The 24,152-nt window shown below is 42.6% G+C and overlaps 1 protein-coding gene across 1 annotated transcript in view; it reads left to right on the top strand.

Moving 5' to 3' along the window:
- The first annotated feature begins 4,605 nt into the window (after positions 1-4,605).
- SERPINA10 (serpin family A member 10) overlaps positions 4,606-24,152 on the top strand; it is a 170,143-nt gene continuing 150,596 nt past the window's right edge. The window contains exon 1 of the mRNA XM_069208240.1: positions 4,606-4,726. The gene's annotated coding sequence lies outside the window, so the exon portion shown is untranslated. The remainder of the gene's footprint in view (positions 4,727-24,152) is intronic.

Below are 24,152 nucleotides of genomic sequence, written 5' to 3'. Positions count from 1 at the left end.
GTTAGCAAAGATAGCGTAGATCCTCTGCCAGTTGGTTTCAGGGAACTATTTGTTCCTTGACCCTTCCTTTTTATTTTTGGTTTTATTTTTATCTTATTTTTGGTCTTGCACTGCCAACTACTCCTGAGGAGCTTTCTGGTAGTATATTTGGAGGTAGACCATTTGGGCCAAAGTGGCTTGACTCTTTACTGCTACAGGGCTCACTGTTAGAATTGCTTCTCTTTATTTCCTGATCATGGCTATGTCTATTTCAGTTACTCTAGGCTCTTGAGCAGTGCTTGGAAGTGGAACGGTGCCTGAGAGACATTTGGCTGCTGAGCGAGTTTTGTTTTTGTGTTTAGTCAGTGTTGTGTTGCCACCATTGTCTGAATGTTTCTTCTGGGGGTAATTTTGGTCCACTATCCATTTAGGGCATCAGGAAGGCCTTTGGCTTGTCGAATAAATTTGCGAGCATGCTTAGTAACGTGCTCAGTTTATCCAGTACTGGGGAACAAGTCCACATAATGTTAGCCCTCTTGCATTGTTTTGGGCCTTTCTAATGAATTTGTTCAAATAAGAGATCTTACCATCGATCCCAGCCACAAAGGAGGCAACAGTGTTCAATATCTCTATGTGGATGTCCATTTTGGCTGAGTGGTATTCCATGGCGTTGACCATTTACTGTATTGTCTTCAGGATAGAAGGCCAGACCCCTGCTTCCAAGGGGGAATTGTTCCTTTACGTTGCAGCCTCAGTTTTACAGATCTCTGATTTTAGAATCGCCACTTTATGTTTGGCTACCAACTCAGTGTTGACAGTGTAGGAGGCTAACATCACGTCCCACTCTTCCTGTGTCAAGTAGGAGGTCTTTGCGTTCTCTGTGTGCTCTGTGCGTTTGTGGAAGTCTGCATGTTGTGGCCTTTTTTGGCCTGAGACTTTTCTATGTGCTTCTGTCAACATTTGGCTGGACCCATCCGATTTAGGGTGAGCTAGGGGAACTAGTGGAGGATCTGTAACTTTGGGCTACTGGAAGTCTGCAGCATCCACTGAAGCGTGGAGAGTGCGTGCTTGGTGCAATGGTTTAGAGTGATCATATGCTGCTATTTTTGGCTACTACGGTCCCAGCAGTCAGGGGGATAGAAGGGTCACCTGATATGTCCTGGTCTGTTGCCTTGTTTCCTGATCTTGCTGGACTAATGCCACTTGCTGGAGTTCCTTTGTTTATAGTTTCTGTTAGACCTTGTGTGCAAGAGCTTGAAATTTGAGGAGGAAATAGGCCTACTGCACCCCAGGCCAATGTATACGGGTTGGTCAGACTGGGGCGCGGGCTAGAGGTTAAGTATATGACCACCTCATAATCTTGAGACTTGCTAGCTGGGCCTGGAAGTGGTTCCTAATTTACACTTTCTGTACCCTCAGGGGGACTTTTATCCACCAGTTGAGGCTAGGAGATGTCCGTTGTTGTCCTAACATGGTGTGGTGCTATGTGATGACACTGCTACATAGTCCTTCCGTCTGTATTATTTTTGTTAATTCTATTGGGGAAGGCAGGCCTCTAGTCTTAGGTGAGTCAAGTACGATGGCCAGGTTTGTATCTCTCAGGAATTGAAATTTAGAGGTGATTCTTTCTTAGTTGTCAGAGCTAGCTGCCTGTCCCTGGAGCTAGTAGATAGTTACAGCAGGAGAGATTACAGGGGAGTGAGTGGATGAGTCACTGTGGAGGCTTCCTCCGTTTGCTTCCTTGCAGCAGTGAGCTCCTGGCTTTCCCTGACCTAATTTTATTGAGGTGTGTGAGTCATATAAGTCATACAATAGTTGAATTGTCTGTCTGGGACTGCTGGCTCCTGGCTGCCACCAGTAACTGAAGGCTGTTTGATGTATGGCTCGGTAACCTTGGGAATGAACTAAGCTGGCTGATTTGATCCTGTTTCTGGAGTTTTTCCCAGCGCTACCACGCCCCTCTCCTACAAAGATTAGCTAACCTGTGGGAGAGAGGAGCACAAGCAAAATATGAGAAGATTGGTGGGGGAGTTCTCTGCTTGCAGCAGGAGCCCTTGAGATCCCATGAGAGCACTTGAAAGTTTGTTATATGGGTGCCTTTGGGGGCTATCTCGAAGATCTTGGTCTTTTTCTAGCGCAGTCACATGCCTCTCTTAGGAGGATGTCTCACCTGGTGGAAGAGGAGAGAGGGGCACAAGCATGCTTTTGAGGCGACGATACTGTGATGCCCGAGGGATGTCCATGGGGTCCAAGATTCTGGGCATGAGTCTTCAGTAAAGCGACACTACCTGTGCCCAGGGCCTGTAAATTATAAGCTACTAGTAGGCCTGCAGCACTGTTTGTGTTATCCACTTAAAGTAGTTCTTTAAACATATCTCAGTTCTGCCATTTCAGTCTGTGTACAGTTTTAAACTGCCATTTCGACTTGGCAAATATTTTTTTTTTGCCAGTCCCACACCTTCTTTTTCAGTATATGTAAGTCACCCCTAGGTTAGGCTCTGGAAAGCCCAGAGGGAGGGTGCTGTGTATTTAAAAAGATGGGCATGTACTTTTAAGTTTTATGGCCCTCATTACAACCCTGCGGACAGAGACCGCCAGGGCTGTTTCGTCGGATTGCACCGCCAACAGGCTGGTGGGGCAATCCTATGTATTACGACCGCGGCGGAAGCGCCACGGTCGCACTGCCGGGACCGGCGGTTTACCACATTGGTCCCGGCGGTTGTAATCCTCCAGGGATTACGAGTCCCCCTCCCGCCAACCTTTTCATGGTGGCAGGAACCGCCATGAAAAGGCTGGCAGAAAGGGTAGTCGGGGGCCTCTGCATAGCAGACAGTGAAAAGCGCGACGGGTGCAACTGCACCCGTCGCTCCGCCGCAACAACGGCGGCTCTATTTGGAGCCGGCTCCCGTGTTGCGGCCAACATCCCCGCTGGGCCGGCGGGCAGAAACTCGGTTTCCGCCCGCCGGCCCAGCGGCAATGTTGAAATGGCCACCGCGGAAGTGCAGCCGCATTGGCGGCCGCGTGTCGGTTACAAGTTGGCGGCTGGCGGTTGCCGCCCACCAAAGTTGTATTGAGGGCCTATGTGTCTTGGTAGCAAAAAAGTGTTAAATTCATTTTTCACTACTGCAAGGCATGTCTCTCCTATAGACTAACATTACAGTTACCTTATTACATTGAATAGGCTGTAATTTCCAAATGAGAGCCATGAAGTAGGTCATGTTTGGTGTCTTTGGAATTGTAATGACAAATCCTACCTTATAAAAAAAAGTCAGATTTTAAATTAAAATTTTGAAAATGCCACTTTTTCAAAGTTGCCATTTTCCTGCCTTAGCCATTTCGTTGCTACAGCCTGTCCCTGTGTCTGACTAGGTGTAGTTGTCAGTTGGTCTCTGTTTATTCCTCCTAGACAAACAAACACAATGGAGAGCTTAGGTGTGCCTGGATGTGCCATCACTGGCAGGATGGGAGCCAAAGGATGCAGGATAGCTGTGGACTTCAAATTGAATTTTTAGAAGCTTCTCCCACCTTCCAGAGGAAGGGCACCAAGTATATATATTGCACTTCACATATCAACTCTGCAGTACACTTCTGACCTGTGGCTACTCTGGCAGTAAGAAAGACTTTTGTACTGCTGACCGAACTGTCACTTTGCTGGTCTGTAGATCCGAAGGAGAATTTCTGCTTTAGAGGAGTTTCACCTGCCTCAAACAGTAACCCAGTTTCTTGCAGACATACCTCACAAACACAGTATATTTCATTACTATGAGACCATCACTGTAACCCATTGAAAGGTTACTGACCACCAAGATTGAATGGTAACTAATTTTCAAAATGGAGTCACCACTGCACCCTTTTCCCAGTGTGATTTGTGGAGGAACTTTATGAGGGAGTTGGCAGTGGTCCAGAGAAGAAACGTTTTTTTAAGGAAATCGTGTTGCTTTAAAAAAATGTCTTTATTTAAACGCGTTCACCAACATGATGGTTTGCTGATCCCTGCAGGCCACCATCCCTGTCATCGTATTTAATTAGAGTGAGCCGCAGAGACTTACCTAATGAAAATTAATTAGGTAGGTCAGACTGCCCCCCACTATTATTTGAATGTTTTGGAACCAGTCTATTGGTACATATGTCCTATGTATGCCCTACATATATATGTCACAATGATTATTGATTGTAAGTTTGCATGTGCTGGAATTTTAGCAAAAGGTAAATAGCAAGAGATATTTGGTTTTACCGGATGCGTGTCTAAAGCACACAAAACTTGTAGTAGGGCACGATGATATCTAACCTCGGAATACCACTGTGCACATCTCATAATGGGGTCTTAATGGAGGATTTGAGAAACAGGCTACACTAGTGTTGAATATGTGCCAGTCCTAATGGTGATCTTTTTCATGACTGTTACAAAATGATTCAGACTGTGTTAAGTTTACGATTATTGTGAAACATTTGGTCAAAGTAACACAGGCAAAAGCAAATGTATTACAGCAATACAGACTGATGAAGCTGATGAGGCATCCAATTTCAGTCAAGACAATTTGGTTTAAACAAAGTTTAAACCAAGTTTACTTTGCGTGGGGTCTTTTTTCACTGTGTAACATCAGTTAATTAACAACAGAGCAAATTCGAAGTGTTCCCTACACTTTGGAATAGCCAATATTTGCCTATGCCTTCAGTGTTGGACATTAGCCTTACAGAGTTAACCAATTTCGAAGACTCAGCAAGAAACACAAGAGGCTCTAGATTGGTAAGAATGCACATTTAACTTCCTATTTTATTTTATTTTCTGATTTCAAATATTTTCTAATTATGTTTTGTGTCCACTACGTTCTAATCAGTTTATTGTTGTACAAGCAAAGAAGTGTGTTCCAATAGGCGAAGGAGTGGTTCGCGATTGAATATATCTTAACTGAGGTTCTTGGTATACTTTAATTTTCAAATGAAATGAATTTCTTTCTCCTCACCTGTGAATGTTAAAAGTTGGTTAGTCTTAAGTTATGAGCGCGGCTTTACTTGTACAGCATCCTGTGTTTCAAATGTTAATTGTTAGGAAATAAACGAAATATTTTCAAAACTTACTTTTAGATCCTACGGAATCAATACAAAAAGTCCAGGTTCACAATCGCTTAGATTTCTTTCTAGAATAATGTGGGCTTGTGACAAATGTGCATGATGTACAAAGGTAAAAAAAAGCCCAAGTTGCACAAATTGCATGTGCGTAAATCTGTGGCACGCCTGCGTAATTTAGGTTAAAACTCCACAATTTATATCTATTTATTGTGAGAACAGACGTAATGAGGTGGGTGTGGAAAGGGGCGAGCGTTCAAGTTGGCTATTTGCATATACAAAATTAGAGGGCCATGGAGGGATCAAACTCCCATGCAATGAGGGCAAAGGCCAAAAAATAGTCTATTCCAGATACAGAATAGCTGATTTGAAAAGGCTGAGCAAAGGACCTCTTACTCATACTCAGCCTGAAATACCAAAACTAAGTAGGGAGAAAAAGTGAGGTGAAGCACATAAAGTTTGAAAAAGACGTATATAAAAAGAGTCGTGTGGATGAGAGACATAATACATGGATTTTAAATCAAGTGATTGCGAGGGAAATAATGTTCTTTAAATTAGGTGTCTTGCATAGGACTTGACCGGCGCAGATAGCTATCAGGCACGTCATCTTTTATGAGAAACTCATACACTTAAAAGCACCTCGTGCATTAACACACATTTTCGGCAATATGTGTATGAAAATCTTTACGAAGCATCCACCAATGTAAATTTATTTTTCCATGTATGATTGTACTTAAATGTTATTAGTTTTAAATTATGTGTACAAAATACAAGTGCCTAGGAAGTGTGAAATGTGTGTGCCCTTAAAGTATATGGTACTAGTTACCTTATTGTAAGAGTGTTGTAGACTTGCACTGAGTAAGAGCAGACATACCTCTACACTGGGGGCATAATTACTAAACTTTAATGTAACGCAGGGCAGCGAGCAAAGTTGCTGCTCTGCGTTGCGTGAAAGGTAGAGGGCAGAAATGCTCCATATTTATAAAGATATGGAGCATTTCTTTTCTCTCCTTTTGCTGGTGATCTTCAGGGAGCACCAATGCACGCACTCTTGCACCATGGTGCATGGTGCATTGTCTCTCGAGACATTTTTCTCTTTCTATGTGTGCTGCAAACTGAAGCACACATAAAAAGAGGAAATAACAAGGAGAAAAAAAAATAATCTTCTTGCCACGCCATCCTCTGGGAGGCGTTGCAATTTCATGCAATTCCAGGTTGATAAACCTCTGAAAATCTGCGATTGCGTGAAATCCATGGATGGATGCATGGAAACACCAAAGTTGCACCCGTGGAACGCCTCCCAGAATGAAATGTACCGCAACACAGTGTAAACTACAATCAGCAGGCAAATGACCGTATACAAGCTAACCAACATCTCTAAAGACATTGAAATGGGGAATGCTGTTATATAAAAACTATGGGTGGGTGAAGAATTCCGCTCTGCCGGCAGAGTTTGCAGAGTTTGCAGAGTTTTCTCCACTCCGCATAGGATTCCGAAAACTCAATGAAGTGACGCAGAGCAGAGTTTTTTCTCTTGCCTGGCTCACCATCGTTAAGTTGGTGAGTGAGAGAAATTGCTAAGTTGGCAAGTGAGATTTCTGAACATGGGCGCTCTCAGCAGGTCACCACCGCTTGCTTTGAGAAAGCTGCTGCTCGTGTTGAGGAAGCTGCCGCCCAAGTAGAAAATCTACCCAAGCGGCAGAAAGAAGTTGGCACCCTCTGGCGCTCCACATGAGGCTGTTTGTGCTGAGAAACACTTGGTGCTGAAAATCAGAGCGAACAACTCAACTTACCCAAACACTGCTGCTCGTGGAACTCTGCGCAGTGGAGTTTTTTCAGCACTTTGCGGAGTTCCATGTAGCAGAACTCCATGAACTCAGCCCAGGCCAAATAAAAACTGAAAATCTACCTATGCATATTGTGTGACTTTTCTGGGCATAGGGATAGAATAGTGTCAGACATTCATTGCACAAGGTCCACTACACAACCTTCTCTTCATTTTAAAGTTCTGACAGTCCCGGTATGTTTTCTAGTGCAGAACCCACCCATCACTAGTCTCCTACATCTTGCTCTATATGATCTTGGAGTGATGCACTTCAGCAGAGTTGTAGGCTCTGTTGGACTGTTGTGGTCCACCCTTCATTATACTCCTATTTACATGAATGACAGCCAACTACGATTAAAAGGTGGTAGCAACTTGTATATTAGGAGGACAGAAAACATTTTGCATGAACCCCTGGAACTATGACTTTCACCTCTCTCTGTTAAATCTGTTTTGTAGGTTATGACTTGGCTCCCTCTTTCTCCTTAACTGTATGTGGAGTATACCTAAGTGTGCATGGGTAACATGAGGTGGGCTAACCAGGTTGGTATCCTCCCTGTATGCATGCAGCTAATTGAAGTGTGTGGAACCAAATACAGTGGTAAAATTCGTACTTACCTTTGGTTGTCTTTCTTCCATGGGCAATGCCATATCTTGAGAACTGAGAAGAATCTCTGCTTATGTTGAAGAAAGTAGGTGTATGCCTTCCTGGTGTGTAGAGAATCTGCCCTGCCAATCCAGAGAAAATCTTAAGCAATAAGCTATTTGCTATAAGGAGGTCAGAGACACTAAACCTGACAGTATCAAAAGCCTGCACAATGATGTATAGCCTGATTGACATTCTCCCTTAAATGTTGTCCTTGAAATTGTGTGTATCGACCCTGAAACTATGACTTACAGAACTTCCCTTAATTTACATCTGCAGCACGATTCTTCTGCTAGTGGTGATCATGTGGGGTGTGTACTGGTATCCTACAAATGTGCTCCTTTTCTGCTATCGTAATGGCTCACAATATGTGATTGACACCCTGCATCTAGCATCCTTTGTATGTGACTTGTGATGGTGTGTGGGCAATGACTTGGCACTCTTCAACTAACATCCTTCTTCTGCGACTTATGACCTTGAGTGGATTGTGCATCTGCATTCTCTATCTGCAATTCTTCTTCGGTGACTTGTGACTAGATGTAGCCTTTGTGTTGGCACCCAGCATTTGCTGACTTTTGGCTATGAACATGGTGATCATGCAAGCTCCCCTGGAGCCCACTGCATCTACCTTCTATTTTAGATTTTTTCCAAACTCCTCTGGATGGCCAGGCTTCATTGCAGAGGCTTATGTACCCATCTCTGTATTGCACTTTTGATGATTATGGCCACACAAGGAAGTCAGCACCAGCAAGTGGCGGTTGCAGAATATTTGAGGACTGCCACCTGCTGCTACTGAATCATAAGAAAAGCATAAACTCATTTTTTATGTAAAGAAAAAGACTAACACTCTGTATACAATCTATGTATATGTGTAGGATGCTTTAGATGTCCTACAACACACCACCCTCCAAGAGTAATCTTTGATCATTCATTTTTGGGGGACTGATTTAAAGTTTGGCAGACAGGATTACTTCATCCCAACATGATGGATATCCCATCCGCCGTATTATTACAATCCTAATATAGCTTATAAAGATCGTAATACATTGGATGGGATATTCATCACGTTTGCGATGGAGTAATTCATCCACAAAAATCTAAATCAGGCCCTCAGTGTAAAAAAGACGTAGTGAGCAATATATTAAGCTTGCAGCACTGCATAGTACTCATGTTCCAAACACCCCAAGTAATTGGCTTGACAAGAAGATGTTGGTGACGTTTGTGTAACAGTTTGATGATTGTTTTGATCATAGCTTCTCTTGAAAGCATGAATGAGTCATATGTCATTACTGAACTATTGATTGCTTACTCATAAATGTGTTTTTTCTAACCATCCAGAATGTGCTTTTCATTGTGGTTTTTGCCAATGGGGTAAGAAGAAGTGAGCTGTGGCCCTTTAAAAACACTATTTTTTTTTTTTTTAATTGTGGACCTTCTGGTTTGTGGATCTTTGCCCTGACTGACAACCCCTGAATAGAGTCTCTTATACAGTAAGCTTCAAGCAAAATGTTTTCAGCTGTAACTGCCAATGTCTGTCTACTGAAATGATTTCCACTGCTTCCCAGCTGGGCAAGACACTCTGAGCTGGTTACAAATGAAACTGTGTGTACATGTTTGCAGGCTGAGTGGGAAAGACTTTTGCCTGATGTAGTCTGGTATCTGCACACAGAGAGCCCTATCATAGATGGGTCCAAGAATTAAATGATTACGGCCTCCATAAGCCTTATAATTTCACTGGCAAGACAAAAAGGAATATTCACTTTATTTTTTGGCTGAGAGTAAGTCCATAGTGCTTCCCTGTATTTACTCTTTGAGTGAAAAGTATGTATCAATGTCAATTTTGGATCTTGGAATCTTGGATCTTTGGATTTTGGAATTTTGGTAGGGTCGTAGAGCCATCATTGCAACATGTCCTATATTTATCTGGGTCCTGAATGCATATACATTTTTAGTTTGGACTTATATATGTTGCTTCATTTACTTTGGGATTTGCAATATTTCCCTGAGCGAGCCCTAATGAGATTCAGGTTTTGAACTACTTTGCTGGCCCAGGTTAAATACTCTGCTGGAAAGACAGCAGTTCAAGCCATCCTACTAGACAATAGGCCTGTGGTTAGAAAGCTCCTGTGAATATGAAGGGGTGGTAAGGAATTTGCAGAGGATGATTAGTTGATACTCTCATACTTGCCTTGGCATCTCTTTCTCATAAGTTCAAAAGGGGAGCAGGAATAACTCTAGTACCAGTCACATCAGGGGTTCCCTTTGAGGTTTTGGAGCAAAGGCACCATTTTTTCAGTATCATTTAGGGGGCACAGCCAGGCTAAGGGAAGAGGTGTGGCTGACCTACACTTAATTCCCCCATCTTGAAAAATCACAAAATGCTGTGAAAGGGTGTGAGCCAGTCTGTGAGCTATCCTTGGTATATGTAATTTAGGGATGGAGGGGTTATGTAACATCTTTGGATGTGGGAGGGATGCTCAACTTCTAGAACTCACCACCACCACTTCTGAAAGCTCGCACAGAGTTGGAAACAGTAAGAAGAATGGAGGAATGGAAGAACAGAAGAACGACAAACAAGCTTGCTGACAAACTGTTCTCTGGACTATTGCATTCCGGACATGTACTCATTGCTCTTTATGAATTTTGTCTTCACGCCTGTGGCAGTGACCTCCCTAATTCTTTTGGCAGACCGTAGAGTTCGAACATGCTGCTGGCAACTCTAAAAGAACAGGATCCTCTTCAGGTTATTTGGGCTAGTTGTGGCTAAAAGTTTCATATGGAAGGGCACTCCAGACTCCTTCAATACCCATAAGTGACTTGCAAATGGTCAGGATGACTTGGGGCAAGGTGAGAATAGGCTGATGCTGTAGTCTGCCTGAAGGCTATAAGGTTTTGCTGCTGGCAGGCCCTTGGTCAGGAGAATATGAGGAAGTGGGGGAAGAAGTGTAGAGGTCCAAAGCTCTTCCTTAACAGAGAAAGAACAGTCTATAGAAAGCTACAGGAAAACCTACTGAAATTTCAGAGGCCAGGCGGCTTTCAAAGAGCACTCCCAGAGGTTAGAGCCCCTCAACGGAAGTTATATGCAAAAATCAACAAGAGTAACAGCACATCAGGGACAGAGAGATCAGCTCCTGCCCTGGCCCAGCAAGTGTGGTATTTTCTAAAGCCTGGTGTGTCCAAAAGGGCTTTCAGACTTTCCAGATCTCTACCCCAGCTTGCTATACTTATCTTAGGGGGGCCTGGGCTTCTGGATCCACTTAGTGATCAGCCATTGTTCAGAGATGTCATACTCATCTATTCCTTGAGTAAAGGTGGGGGCCTCCATGGAATGTTTTACTAAGCAGGGGAGGCCCTCTGCTTATGAATAACAGGCTTGCAAGAGGGAGCCACTCAAGCACAAAATGTACAGTAGTGCTGTCCCCAGCCCGCTCTCAGCGCAGTGACCTGCAGCATGGGGAGAGAGGAGGCTGGGTGGGAGATAGTCAATGAGCCAGTTCTCCCCCCATATGAAGAGTGTGGCTGGCATGGCTCCTGAACAGTTGAGTGGAGCCAAGTCGCCGGTGCTCCAGAACAGAAGCAGGGACACTTGCCATAAAAAACAATAACACTAGTGAGCACAGTTGAAAAAAATTGAAGAGAAAAAGGAAGAATTGAAAGGCTGCAACCTCGTCGAAGGGAGTGCTGAAGTCACTAAGGCTTGTCCTACACTCCCCAATGTAGGCCAACAAAGGCATTCCATATTTGTTGTGATGATGCCCCAGGAAGAGGGCAGGGACACCACCAAAAGAGTATGCACATGCTGTGGAGTGGCAAACCATCCACACTACATCTGAAATCTTTTTAACCTAAATCTCCAGGGGCTCAAAGGAGTGACCACAGGAAATATACTTTCTGAAATTTCAAACACTCTTGAAGCTGGGGCTTTTGACCAGAGGCTCTTGGGTGCATTCACATGTGCTATTGGGTCCTCTGTAGTTGCTAGTCACTGGTGTCAACATAGATGAAATGTTCTCTGTGTTATGGTTTGCTATTGCTGCAATATTATAGTGAATAATGAAAGTTAAATTCAGTGCATATTTCTAATACCATCTTCAATGTGTTGCCATAATTGAAATCAATTCTGATTAAAGGTTTTATGTTCTGCTATTAAATTGTTTGGTTACTTCCTGACCCAGCCAGCTACTATAGGAGATACCATTACATTTTCATTACTTAAACCTGGTGGCCTTTTTTGTTGTATACACAATGTAGTTTGCCATGCACTTTGGAGTATGTTTCATAGGCTTTTTCACCTGCCAGTTTCTGCATTTTTGCTCATAATACCGGTGACCTGACAGTAGTTTAGCGATGACTGTTGCGTTGCTAACTTCCTAGTTTGTAGTCCACAGCACCTACTCAGTCTGCGCTACTCTCAGTTTCAAGTGCCCAAGAGGCTATGTGGTTTCCAGTTTTAGGGTCAGCAGTATGGGAGCCCTGGGAGACCAAAATCAAAAGACCTCAGTTGATGCAATCAGCCCAAGTATTTTCTGACTGCCATGTGACTCTGACCTGGATTTCTACCAATAGGATTGATAGCGCGTCAGAGCCTTGATAAGTAAACTTGCAAGGACACACGCCTAGGTCGATGAACCTTTTGGACCACGTTCGGGGACTTCCCAGTACGAGATGACTTTTGGCATCACAAATTAATAGATCAATATCTCAACAATAATCGCAATAACTAATCATAAAGCTAATCAATAACCTTTAATGAGAGTCAATAAAGTGAACACACCGTGACCTTTCAGTCATGAGTAACCACACCAACTTAGTTAAGTGTTAGGATATTTATTTTCCTATTAGTTACAATCTAGAGTCATTTCTGTTAATCTCATTAGCAATTCATCTCATTAGTAACTTTTCAGATTTGCAATTAGAAATGCAATTAATCAACGTATAGAGAATATTCATTCAGTATTAACACGTCATCAATAAAAAGCAACTTAGCAAAGTCTCCGTAGTGCATGATTCAACAAAGCAAGAACTCAGTAATTTGTCTATTTGTCAGGTATTAGTGAAACACCTTAGCTAACCTTGAATTAGCATCAGCATGTTGGGCTTCATGCAAAACAATTTGACAAACACAAATTTGGAAAACATATAACTATGGCCCATATCAAAAGAGCAGTTGGCACCTAGAAAGAAAAGGCAAACAGACAATTACAATTTTTCATCAGATAGTTACCCATCCCACAGATCAGCAAACAGCGTCAGTCTTCGTCCTCAGGACATCAGTCGTTTTCATCTTCAGCAAAGATAGGACAGGACAAAGTCTCAGCATGGCATAGCTAAAGAACAAGAACTTCCCTCATATGGAGGAAAAGTAAGGATAAGGTAAGGAATAAGTAAAGGATGATTTAGAGTATCAGGACCAACAAACGGCAAAGTCTCAAAGCAAATGGCCTAAATGGCTCAGTAGAATGGCAAAGAATGTCTTGGAGTGGAATGTTTGATTTCTCCTTTGATCATGTGGTTAAATCAATACTACCTAATTTACTCCTAATTCCTCATTGGATAATAATTGGTGCTTCGTTATCTCTGTCCCATAATTCTTCACACACTTCACTAGAATTTTCCACACACCACAGTTCTTATGTCGTTGATTGGCCCATGTTATTGACGTCTTTATCGGTTGGAATGTCAGGTAAGAAAAGTTACACTTTACGCTCCAGTCAGTAGCTCAATTGTTTTCTCCTACTCCAGGCAGCCTTGCACCTTCTATGAATTACACTGTTGCATTCAGCAAGAATGCCTCCCCAAGTCGAGTCTCATGAGAAAGAATTTAATACAGCTACACACACATCTAGCTTCTGGAAAAGTACAGTTTTGTGTCCTGCAGGAAAACAGCACATTGCACGTTAGAAAAACACAGTTTAATATGAGACCTGGCAGCTAGGCCCAGACCCTTGCTAAACTAAGTCCTAATGCTTAATGAACAAACTCCTAATACATGACTCTAATTATGGTATGCTAATATAAATTCAAAACATTAGTACATAATTAATTCAGCATTAACAACTTTCATTAGGCTTCGTATACATTGGTAGCCACTCCCCGTGGGCACAATTCAAACGTGTGCATTATTTTCTACGTTAACACATTTTCTATGCAGCTTCATTACACAATATATTGCAAGCTTTTCATATTACTATTGCTTTCAAAAGACACAGTCCAACAGGATTGTGTATTTTTAGTTTTGTTTTCACCTATCCAAAAAACTATCTCAGTCAATATTACTTTCATTGTATCTACATGCACAATACATGTCGAATTTCTTGGATATAATGCCGTTTGGTAATGATATTCCCTTGTGAGATGTACCTGAAATTATTTGTTAATTTTTCCAGCAAATGTTGTCCATTTGTGTATGCATTGTTTTAATCAACAGTTTAAATGCTTACCAATATGAAGCAACCCTTCTGCCTCTACAGTCAATGTCTACTTGAACATGAAAAGTATTTCGCCAACAAGCCCCTTAATTTTTCAAGCACTGGAAGCAACTTGTCTCCAGGTAGTCAATGATACAAAAATGTTCTGCAAAAACTGCTTTTTCCTATTTTGGCGGATCGGCAAACGTTGTGAAGTGTATTATGAAATGTATTGCAGTGTCAGAGACAGAAATTCTGGAATTTACGTGTCGGTTCCATCACATTTGAAAACCTGCATTCAAAGGATGGATCACGTCACTTACCCCATGGTTGAAGCATAATAATCTAATGTTGCCGAATGCAGGGATTTGTTGCATGCGTTTTGTTGCTGCTTTATCTCTCGCGGCTAAATTCCCATTTTGAAATTATGCATTCCCCTAATACATATTACATCAGGAGTGAGTCGCACAGAGGAAAAGTGGAACAATTTTGCATGTTTTCACTGTTTACATGAAAACAATAATTATCATATTGATACTTAGATCATTTCTCTCAAGTATACATTTTTCCATGTTTCATTCAGGAGGTTCATAAAACTCAATGAAGGTTTAAAGTCGTGCAATGAAAACAACCACTTTCAGTAAACAAAGCCAAAGCCAGTGGCACTTAAGTGCTCTTAAACATTCAAATAGAGATAAAGAAAGTCTTTAAAGAATGGGAAATTTAGGTGACCTTACATTCAAATGGGAAAGGTGTCATTAGTTTTGTTGGAGAAAAGCTTGTCAACAAACTTTAAGACACATTGGGTCTGATTACAACTTTGGAGGAGGGTGTTAATCCGTCCCAAATGTGACGGATATCCTGCCCACGTATCATAGGATATGATGGACTCGTTATACGGCGGGTGGTATATCCGTCACATTTGGAACGGATTAACACCCTCCTCCAAGGTTGAAACCAGGCCCATTAGGTTTTTAGGTCTGGCTACAGACAGCTGTGGCTGTTTGGAAACCTTTATGATCAATTCTTCCAAAGACATTCTAAGAAGGAGTACCGAAAGAGATTAAGATTTGGTCAGCCACCTTCAATCATTGGCTTTCATGTATTTTTCATGGTTTGCCATTGCTTATAAGTGCTGTTCCTCAAACCTTGTACCTCAAGGGTGGTTATACCATATCATTTTTACTTCCATTATGTTTTGGTGATAGGTTATTGTTGGACCTAGCCACGTTTGCAGGTTTAGCCCCCAAAATTTTGCCTTTCTCCACCTATTTTTCTGACCTACCTTTTGTTGGCGTTAGGACTCTGGGCACTTTCCCCCTGCTAATCAGTGCTAAGGTGTGCATGCTCTCACCTCTAAAACTGGTATAATTGGTTTACACCTGTTTGACATATCTGATTTACTTGCAAGTCCCTTGTAAAGAGGTACACCATATACCCAGTACCCGTAAATTAAATGCTATTAATGGGCCTGCAGCACAGATTGTGCCAGCTACAGAAGTAGCCTTTCAAACCTGTCTCAAGCCAGTCACCGCAGTGCTTGTGTGTGCAATTCACTGCCACTTTGACTTGGCAATTAAAACTACTTGCCAAGCCTTGAACTCCCCTTTTTATTGCACAAAGGTCACCCCTGAGGTAGGGCTTCTGCAGCCCTGCGGTCAGCGAGCTGTGTAAGTAAAAGGTAGGACATGTACTTTTATGTTTTGCATGTCCTAGTAGTGACAGAAAGCCTATTTCATTTTTCAATACTGTGAGGTCTGCTCCTCTGACAGGCTGGCAATGGGAATTCCCTTATACACCCTTAAGTGTAGCTTTGTCAGGTTTGGTGTGTTTGGAAAAGTAATGATAAATCCTGCTTACTGGTAAAGTTGGATTCCACATTACTATTTAGAAAGTGGGCATGTCTCTGTGCTTATAACTCTGTGTGCTTTGCAGCCTGTCTCTAGTACATGCCTGGCCTAGGTGACACCTAAACTTTTGTGCACTTTTTAGACAGCCACAACACAGGAAGGGCTGGGTTTGACAGGGGATACCTCTGCATTCATCTGAATACTGGTGGTTTTCCTGGGCTGGGAGAGGGAGAGGCCATCCACACTTTACCTTTGTATAGATTGTGTCCTTCTGTCACACAAACAGCTGATTTTCCTCTTACTGACATTTGGAGCCAGGGCGGGGTTGAAAGGCTTTGTTGTGCACTTGAAAGTATTCCTTTGAAGTCAACCCTTGATCAGAGACAATTGTGAGTACAAGTACAAGAGCTATGACCCCATTATTTTAGGATACTGAGTGGGACTTATAACCAGACGCTGCTGGTTCCACATCTGCACACTGTCAGGAGGACTGCTGTGCTGCCATGAGGAACCACCATTAGGACTATCTGCTTTGTTGTGATCATCTGTGGCCTACTGATTGCTGGGCTGCAGAAGGGACTGCCGCTTTGCAACTTATCTGATGTGATGGCCTGCCTGCCTGTTGCTTCCTGTGTGCCCCCAGTTCTCTCCAAGGGCCTGTTAGCTTCCCCCCTCTTCTTTACAATCTCAGGGCCTAAAGGATTGCCTCTAAGTCCCTCTGATGTGGTACTCCACCTCTTCAGAGTCCAGCAGTAGAGGGCTAGGTGAGGAGCTGTAATTATCTACTCCTCGTCAAAAGATTTCCAAATCATTGTGTTGCAAAGCGTTGGTGATATTATCTGGAAGAGGCGTCCTGGAGTGTGGACTTGACCCCGCAGCACCAAAGAGAGACCTTGACCTGCCTCATGTGCTGGAGAGAAGACCTGGATGGAACACAAACAAACAAACACAAATGATGGATGGAATGTGGAACCAATCAAAGAGTCACCCCAGTCACAGATCTGGGTTTAATCCATCAATTCTTTTGCTCATCATGCCACCCCAGTTTGGACCCAGCCATATGCAAATCAGTCTTGACCCTGATCACCATGGGAACAGTCCAGCCGAACTGCCAGGCCAGGTCCTCCCTGGACCAGAGACAAGCATCCTGGGACCAGTTTCAGGGGATCACCCTTTATCAGCCAGGCTAGCTTGAATCCAGTGGCACAGTGAGCCCGGGACCCACGTCTGGGCATACCCAGCGCACTTATGGCAACAAAAGGAAACAAACACAAATGATGGACGGAATGTGGAGCCAATCAAATATTTACCCCCAGTCACAGATCTGGGTTTAATCCATCAATTATTTTGCTCATCATGCTACCCCAGTTTGGACCCAGCCATATGCAAATCAGTCTTGACCCTGTTCCCCATGGGAACAGTCCAGCCCGAACTGCCAGGCCAGGCCCTCCCTGAACCGGAAACAAGCATCCTGGGACCGGTTTCAGGGGATCTCCCTTCATCAGCCAAGCTAGCTTGAATCCATTGGCACAGTGAGCTGGGACCCACCTCTGGGCATACCCGGCGCACTTATGGCGACAAAAGGAAACAAACACAAATTATGGATGGAATGTGGAGCCAATCAAACATTCACCCCCAGTCCCAGATCTGGGTTCAATACATCAATTATTTTGCTCATCATGCAACCCCAGTTTGGACCCAGCCATATGCAAATCAGTCTTGGCCCTGTTCCCCATGGGAACAGTCTAGCCCGAACTGCCAGGCCAGGTCCTCCCTGGACCGGAAACAAGCACCCTCGGACCGGTTTCAGGGGATCACCCTTTATCAGCCAGGCTAGCTTGAATCCAGTGGTATAGTGAGCCCGGGACCCACATCTGGGCATACCCGGCGCGCTTATGGCAACAAAAGCAAACAAACACAAATGATGGACGGAATGTGGAGCCAATCAAACGTTCACCCCCAGTCACAGAACTGTGTTTAATCCATCAATTCTTTTGCTCATCATGCCACCCCAGTTTGGACCCAGCCATATGCAAATCAGTCTTGACCCTGTTGCCCATGGGAACAGTTTATCTGTTCTCTTTGCATCTGGATGTGACACAGGCACTGCCGTCTCAAAGACTGCATTTGTTTCACCATCACGGCACACAGGTAAATAGTCTGAAATGGCCAGCCGATGTTTCCTTGATGCATTGCTGAGGCAACAAGGAGACTCCCAGCGATGTCAGAGATGTGCTGACCCACCCCCAGGAATACCCGGGTTTGCTAACATGAACCCCCCTTCTTAGGCCCGCCAACAAGTAGACAGCACCATTCTGAGGAATCCCAGTTGAGCTGCGGAGTCCTTACTAGAGGTTTTGTCGGAGACTGGATCCCAGGGGGAACAAGAAAAGCACACCATTCCCGTTTGCAAGCTGACCTATTTCTCACAGTACTTTGTAGTTCCCATAGAGAGAGTGTTCAAGTGGTTCAAGTGGTAGCGGAGGGTTTCAGAACCACTGTGGTTTGAGGGAATCATTGTTTCCACCTTCTGGAGGTGACACCTCCAAGAAATGCACTGCCTGAAAGACTTTTCTTGAGGGGGCTCTAAGAAATTAATGCTTTATAGATAGTGGGTGCGCAAGTGCTCTCATGCCCTACCTTGTTATTGTAAGTTCATTTGTTCCAGCTCGCTGTTCTGTAACCCTGCTAGTAGAAGTGCAGGTGTCCATGGATCCATGGTTACTGACTAATAATAATTAACTTTGTTGTGGTATTTCCTGCACTACCGTTATGACACATAAGTTGGATGCACAGTAATTATGATCCTGGCATAGTATGTACAGTATTTGATTTATGTCGCTTTGGTCTAAGTTACATACAATATATAATATTTTTATGTAACCTTGTGCAGAGTCTCTTTTGTGGTGTAATCATTGTGTTACTGTGTGAGTGTGATGCACAAATGCTTTCCACATTGCCTCTAATGATACGCCAGCCAGCTCTGCTCCAAGCTACCAGAGGGTAAGCACAGGTTATCTTTGGTGCATAACTCACTTGCCCAGACTAGAATGGTAGGTTCTGCCTAGCTTAGGTGCATACCCTAGAAAACCAGAAACCCCATTTCTAACAGGTATCAAATAGTCTTTTTTAAGCTGCAGATGTAATGCAAGTTTATCCTGCAAATGACAGCCAATTTGTATTATCTGACATATTGACTTTGATAACACAATTGCATCTTAATTGCTACTTTATGACATTTGATTGGGACGTGTGTGCTGTTTGAAAGTATTAATATTAATCAGTAATCATTCATTCATTTGTTTTATTTTTCTGCTATGATAATATGCTACAGGGTTTATGGCTTTTATGTTCCCAAACTCAAAATGTGAATACATACATAAGCTTGCTTAAAGATGCAAGTAAAATAATTGTACTTTATCTAATTTATCTGTTATAACTTAGATTGCTATTTATACATGTTTATTTCACTACTTCATCTTTTGGTTCCTTTTTTCATCACACTCTTCTTTGAGGGTACAGCTTAGCTATGTTCGGCAAAGGGACCCTACCCCAAGGTTCTATACTATTGTAGCCACAAATTTGCTTTCATTATAGGATTTGCACAACATCCAACTGCCCAATTATTACTAAACCCTTGTTGAAAGAAAAAGCCTGACCCAATAACCTTGCCAGTTTTATTTACCTAGGTGAATGCCAGATGCAGTGAATGATTATGAAAACAGAGGTGAATCCAGAGTATTATTGAGCAACTTAAATTAGAGATTTCTTAGCCCCTACCTGCAAAGAAGTGCTAACGCTTCCCACCCTAGGTAATTTACTTACTCTGGGACTCGTTTTAGGGCAATGAACCTTTTGACCCTGATTGGAGACACCTTAAGACGAGATAACTAATCAGCATATCAATCGATAGGTTAATAGTCTCATCAATATTCACAACAGCAAATTAATCAAATTAGTTAATGAAATAAATAGGAATCAAACTCACCATGACCTTTCAGCCATGGATAACCACACAAATTTAGTAAGATTTATTTTTATATATTTATTCCCTATTTGTTACACTTTACTAGCAAGTTTATTAGTCTCAATACCAGAAAACACATCAATAATATCACAATATGGCAACTTGAGTAAGATTTAAGCAAAGATGATAAACATTAGGACAAAACACGGCGTCAACATGGATCTATTTAGCAGAGTATCATTAGCGCATCTATTCAACACAGCAAAGATTCAGTCATTTTGTCTATTTGCACCAATATTAGTGAACTCCTTGACTAACCTCGAATTAGCATCAGCATGTTGGGCTTCATGCAAACCAATTTAGTAACACAAATTTGGAAAACATCTAACTATGGACAATTACAATTTCATTATCATATAGTTACCCTCCGTAATGGGTCATCATACAGAGTCAGTCTTCGTCCTCAGGACAGTAGTCGATCCGCCATCAGGCAGGACAGAACAACAAAGTCTCAGCTAACGGGGCAGAAAGTTCTTCCCTCTTAAGGAGGTGAAGTAAATGTTGGGTAAAGAAGATGGTTCAAAGTAAGAAAAAGTCTCTCAAGGTAATGGCTTCAAGGAACGGCAAAGGATGACAAAAGAGTGGACGATTTCTCCTTGCGGCATGTTAATAGATTAAATCCGACGAACAAACCCTTAACTTCCAATTGGGCAAAATCTGGGGCACCACTATCTCTGTCCAATAGTTGAGTGGTCACCTCACTAGAATTTTCACCTACGACAGTTCTCATACAGTTCATTGGCTCCTGTGATTTACGTCTTCAACGGGTAGAATGTCAGGTATAAAAGAGTAACACTCCTTGTTTTAGTCAGTAGCTTCATTGTCTTTACCAGTTTGAGCAACCTTGTACCTGTTGCGAATTACACTGTTGCATTCAACAAGAATGTCTCCTTGAGCAAGTCGGGTCTCATGAGAAAGAATTTACTACGGTTACACACACATCTCCGGCTTCTGGAAAAGTACAGCTACACGTCCTTTAGGAGGACAGCACATTGCACGTTAGAAAAATACATTTAATATGAGACCAGGCAGCTAGGCCCAGACTCTTGCTAACTAAGGTCTAATGACTTATTCGACAAAACTTTAACATATAACTCTTAATGCTAAAACAGAATCATACATTAGTACATTAATAATTCATTATTAATCAATTTCATTAATCATCGTATACATTGGTGGCCACTCCCTGTGGGCACATCTCAAATGCGTACATTAATTTTAGTCAGTCACATTTTCTATGCAGCTCGTTTACACATTAATTTGCAAGCAGTTCATGTTAATTTTTTATTATAAAAGCTACACTCCAACAATCCCTCCTCTGATGACTCTTGTCATCACACAAATCCTTCCTCTAATGACTTTGTCACTTCTTGATCTCTTTTATCTCAATTTCGTCCTTTTGTTTTGCCGTTTCATATTTTGCTCTGGTCATTTTCTCCCTTTTCTTTTTTTCCCTCCTTGCTTTATGTTTTGCCAATTTTGCTTTCATTCTTTTGCTAATTTTGCATGATAATCATAGTCCAAATAAACAAGCTAGAATAATCACTATTCCCTGTATTAATTTTCCCAATATCCCATGCCAAATACTACTAAACCAACTTCCCACATTAGCAAGTCCTTTTCCAACCTTTTCCCAAACTCCTGGTTCCTTCAGTTCCTTCAAATCTGCACTATCTCTTGTTAGGTTAGTAAGCATACTTCTAATCTCATTACTATTGTCAGGTATGTAGGCACAGCAGTGACGCTCATTAAGCATCTTACAGACCCCGCCACTCTTCGCTAAAAGAATGTCTAAAGCAAGCCTGTTCTGAAGAGTCATAGCCCTCTCCGCAGCCAGTTCAGTATCCATCAGGTGTATAGCCCCTGTGAAGTTTGTCAACATGTTATCCACAATAGTAGACAACTTTCGCATTTTTACAGAGTTTAAGACAACCCCTACTGAAGGAATTATCTCTCCAAATATGTCTCCTACTACACCAGCAGCAGTTTCTCTCTTTTGTCTAGCACGAAGCAATTCAGTCACTTTCGGGAATTTCTTTAAATCTTCTAGCTGGTAAATCTTTGGGAAAACTATCCCCAAGTAACATCTCCCATACCATCCCTTTGGAAGATGGTAATAAGCATTAAGTCCACAAATATAGTAAACCCCTGGGATCGCTTGATCCATTCCATTTAGCATGAAGGTCCATTTATTTTGAAACAAAAACACATGCTTACACTCACTCGTTCCTACAAACACATTGTCATAATATTACTTCGGCCGTGTTATAAAAAGCCTACCTACATGTTTCGCATCTAAAGCTAGCTTCCCTTGTTCCCTAATCCCATTGTAATTGCCATTATTAAGAAATGATCGTTGCTGCAAGCCCTTTTCTAATTTCCCTTTTAAAACCCTCCTTCTGTCTTCAGTGTGATCTAGAAAGCTTTTCTTTACGGGTGTAAGCAAGCATGTCAAATTATTGCGGTGTGCATATGATGTAATGATCGCTAATCTAGGTTCAAAGAATCCTTTAATCAATTTTATGGCAAAATATTTAGCTACATAATTCAGAGCTTGTATGATAGGCACATAAGAGAATACAAAGTCATAGTTAGAGTAAAAATATTGCACTTCTTCTTGTTTATAGAAACGCGTTAGTAGCAGACTCCTTCGCCTTCTGGATCTGTCAAGGCTTCGACTTCAAACCCGTATCCGTCTGCTTCTGGAAGAACCTCTCTTTGGGTCGGTTCGCCTGGTGCCTCAGTTGAGATAGGCCCACCGTCAGCCCTCTGGATCTCATTTACTGTTTGAGTGACCAGGCCGTCCTCAACGGGCTCTCCTCCAGTCTCAGTTCCCCTTTAATTACTTTCCGGCCCTGAGACTTCCTTTTCTGTAGCTGTTATTTTCGATAACTCAATTTCCTCATCAGTTGGGCATATCACCTTCTTTGTATGACTGGCATGGATCCAATTTGGAATTCCCGCACACTTCACAGCAGTGGTAGTTGTTAGTATCACTTGATACGGACCCTTCCAACGTGGCTCCAAACACGACTTCCTCACATGTTTCTTAACAACAACCCAGTCACCAGCTTTCAGGTTGTGACCTGGATCATTTATCGGTGGCAGTGTGGTTGCTTCCACCTGGTGAGAGAAAGAGCGGACCACGTCAGTCAGACCCTTGCAGTAGTCCAACACCATATCATCTGTGATATTCACAAGAGCATTTGCAGGTACTGCGGGCAATCGCATAGCTCAGCCCATGAGAATTTCATGAGGAGACAGTCCTGTTTTCTTGTTCGGTGTGTTTCTCATTGACTTCAACACTGAGGGCAATGCATCCAGCCATTTCAAATTTGTAGCTGCACACATTTTTGCCATTCTAGACTTCAGAGTACCATTCACTTGTTCCACTAGTTCTGATGCTTCAGGGCGATAACTGCAATGCAACTTTTGTTCAATGTTCAGCGCAGCACACAAGAGCTTAACCACCTCATTGTTGAAGTGACTTCCTCTATCTGACTCTAACGAGATCGGAAACCCGAAACATGGTATCAATTCACTAAGCAGCACCTTCGCTACTGTGAGACTGTCATTCCTACGTGTAGGGTAAGCTTCAATCCAGTGACTAAAGATGCACACAATCACCAACACGTATCTCAGACCTCCACACACAGGCATCTTGATGAAATCCAATTGCATCCTGCTAAATGGACCTCCAGCTCTCCCAATGTGGCTCAAATTCACCACTGTCCCTTTCCCCGCATTCATCTGCTGACAGATGATGCACTGGTGACAGATCACTGCTGCGGCTTGTCTGAATTTTGGATTGAACCAATCAATTCTGAACAATCTGATCATGGCGTCTCTCCCAATATGTGCTTGACCATGGTAAAACCTTGCAAACTGAGACAAAAGACTGTTTGGCAAAACCATTTTCCCCTTATCTGAAACCCACAAATCATCTGGTCTTTGTACACACTGCATTTTGAGCCAAGAGTGTTTCTCCTCCCTGGTGGCGTGACCCTGTAGCAATTTTAATTCTTCCATCGTGTCAACCACCCTCAATGCGTAACCTGTGCATGTCTCGTTTTCTGTTTCAGGTAACAATTCCCACTGATCCTTGAATGATACAAGTCAATGCGCAAAACCTTGCGACTTGATCTGCATATCCATTTCCCATTGACACAAAATCTTGCGATTTCACATGAGCATTGCATCTCACCACGGTAATTTCAAAAGGTAACTGAATCGCGTGCAACAATTCCTTAATTCTTTCACCATTTTTCACTGGAGAACCAGAAGAGGTCATGAAACCCCTCTGGGACCATAGCTGGCCAAAATCATGGACAATCCCAAATCCGTATCTGCCATC

The sequence above is a fragment of the Pleurodeles waltl genome, chromosome 9, assembly GCF_031143425.1.
Source record: "Pleurodeles waltl isolate 20211129_DDA chromosome 9, aPleWal1.hap1.20221129, whole genome shotgun sequence".
Lineage (NCBI taxonomy): Eukaryota > Metazoa > Chordata > Amphibia > Caudata > Salamandridae > Pleurodeles > Pleurodeles waltl.
The sequence above is the reverse complement of the archived record's forward strand: the minus strand, read 5'-3'. Positions and strand labels throughout refer to the sequence as shown.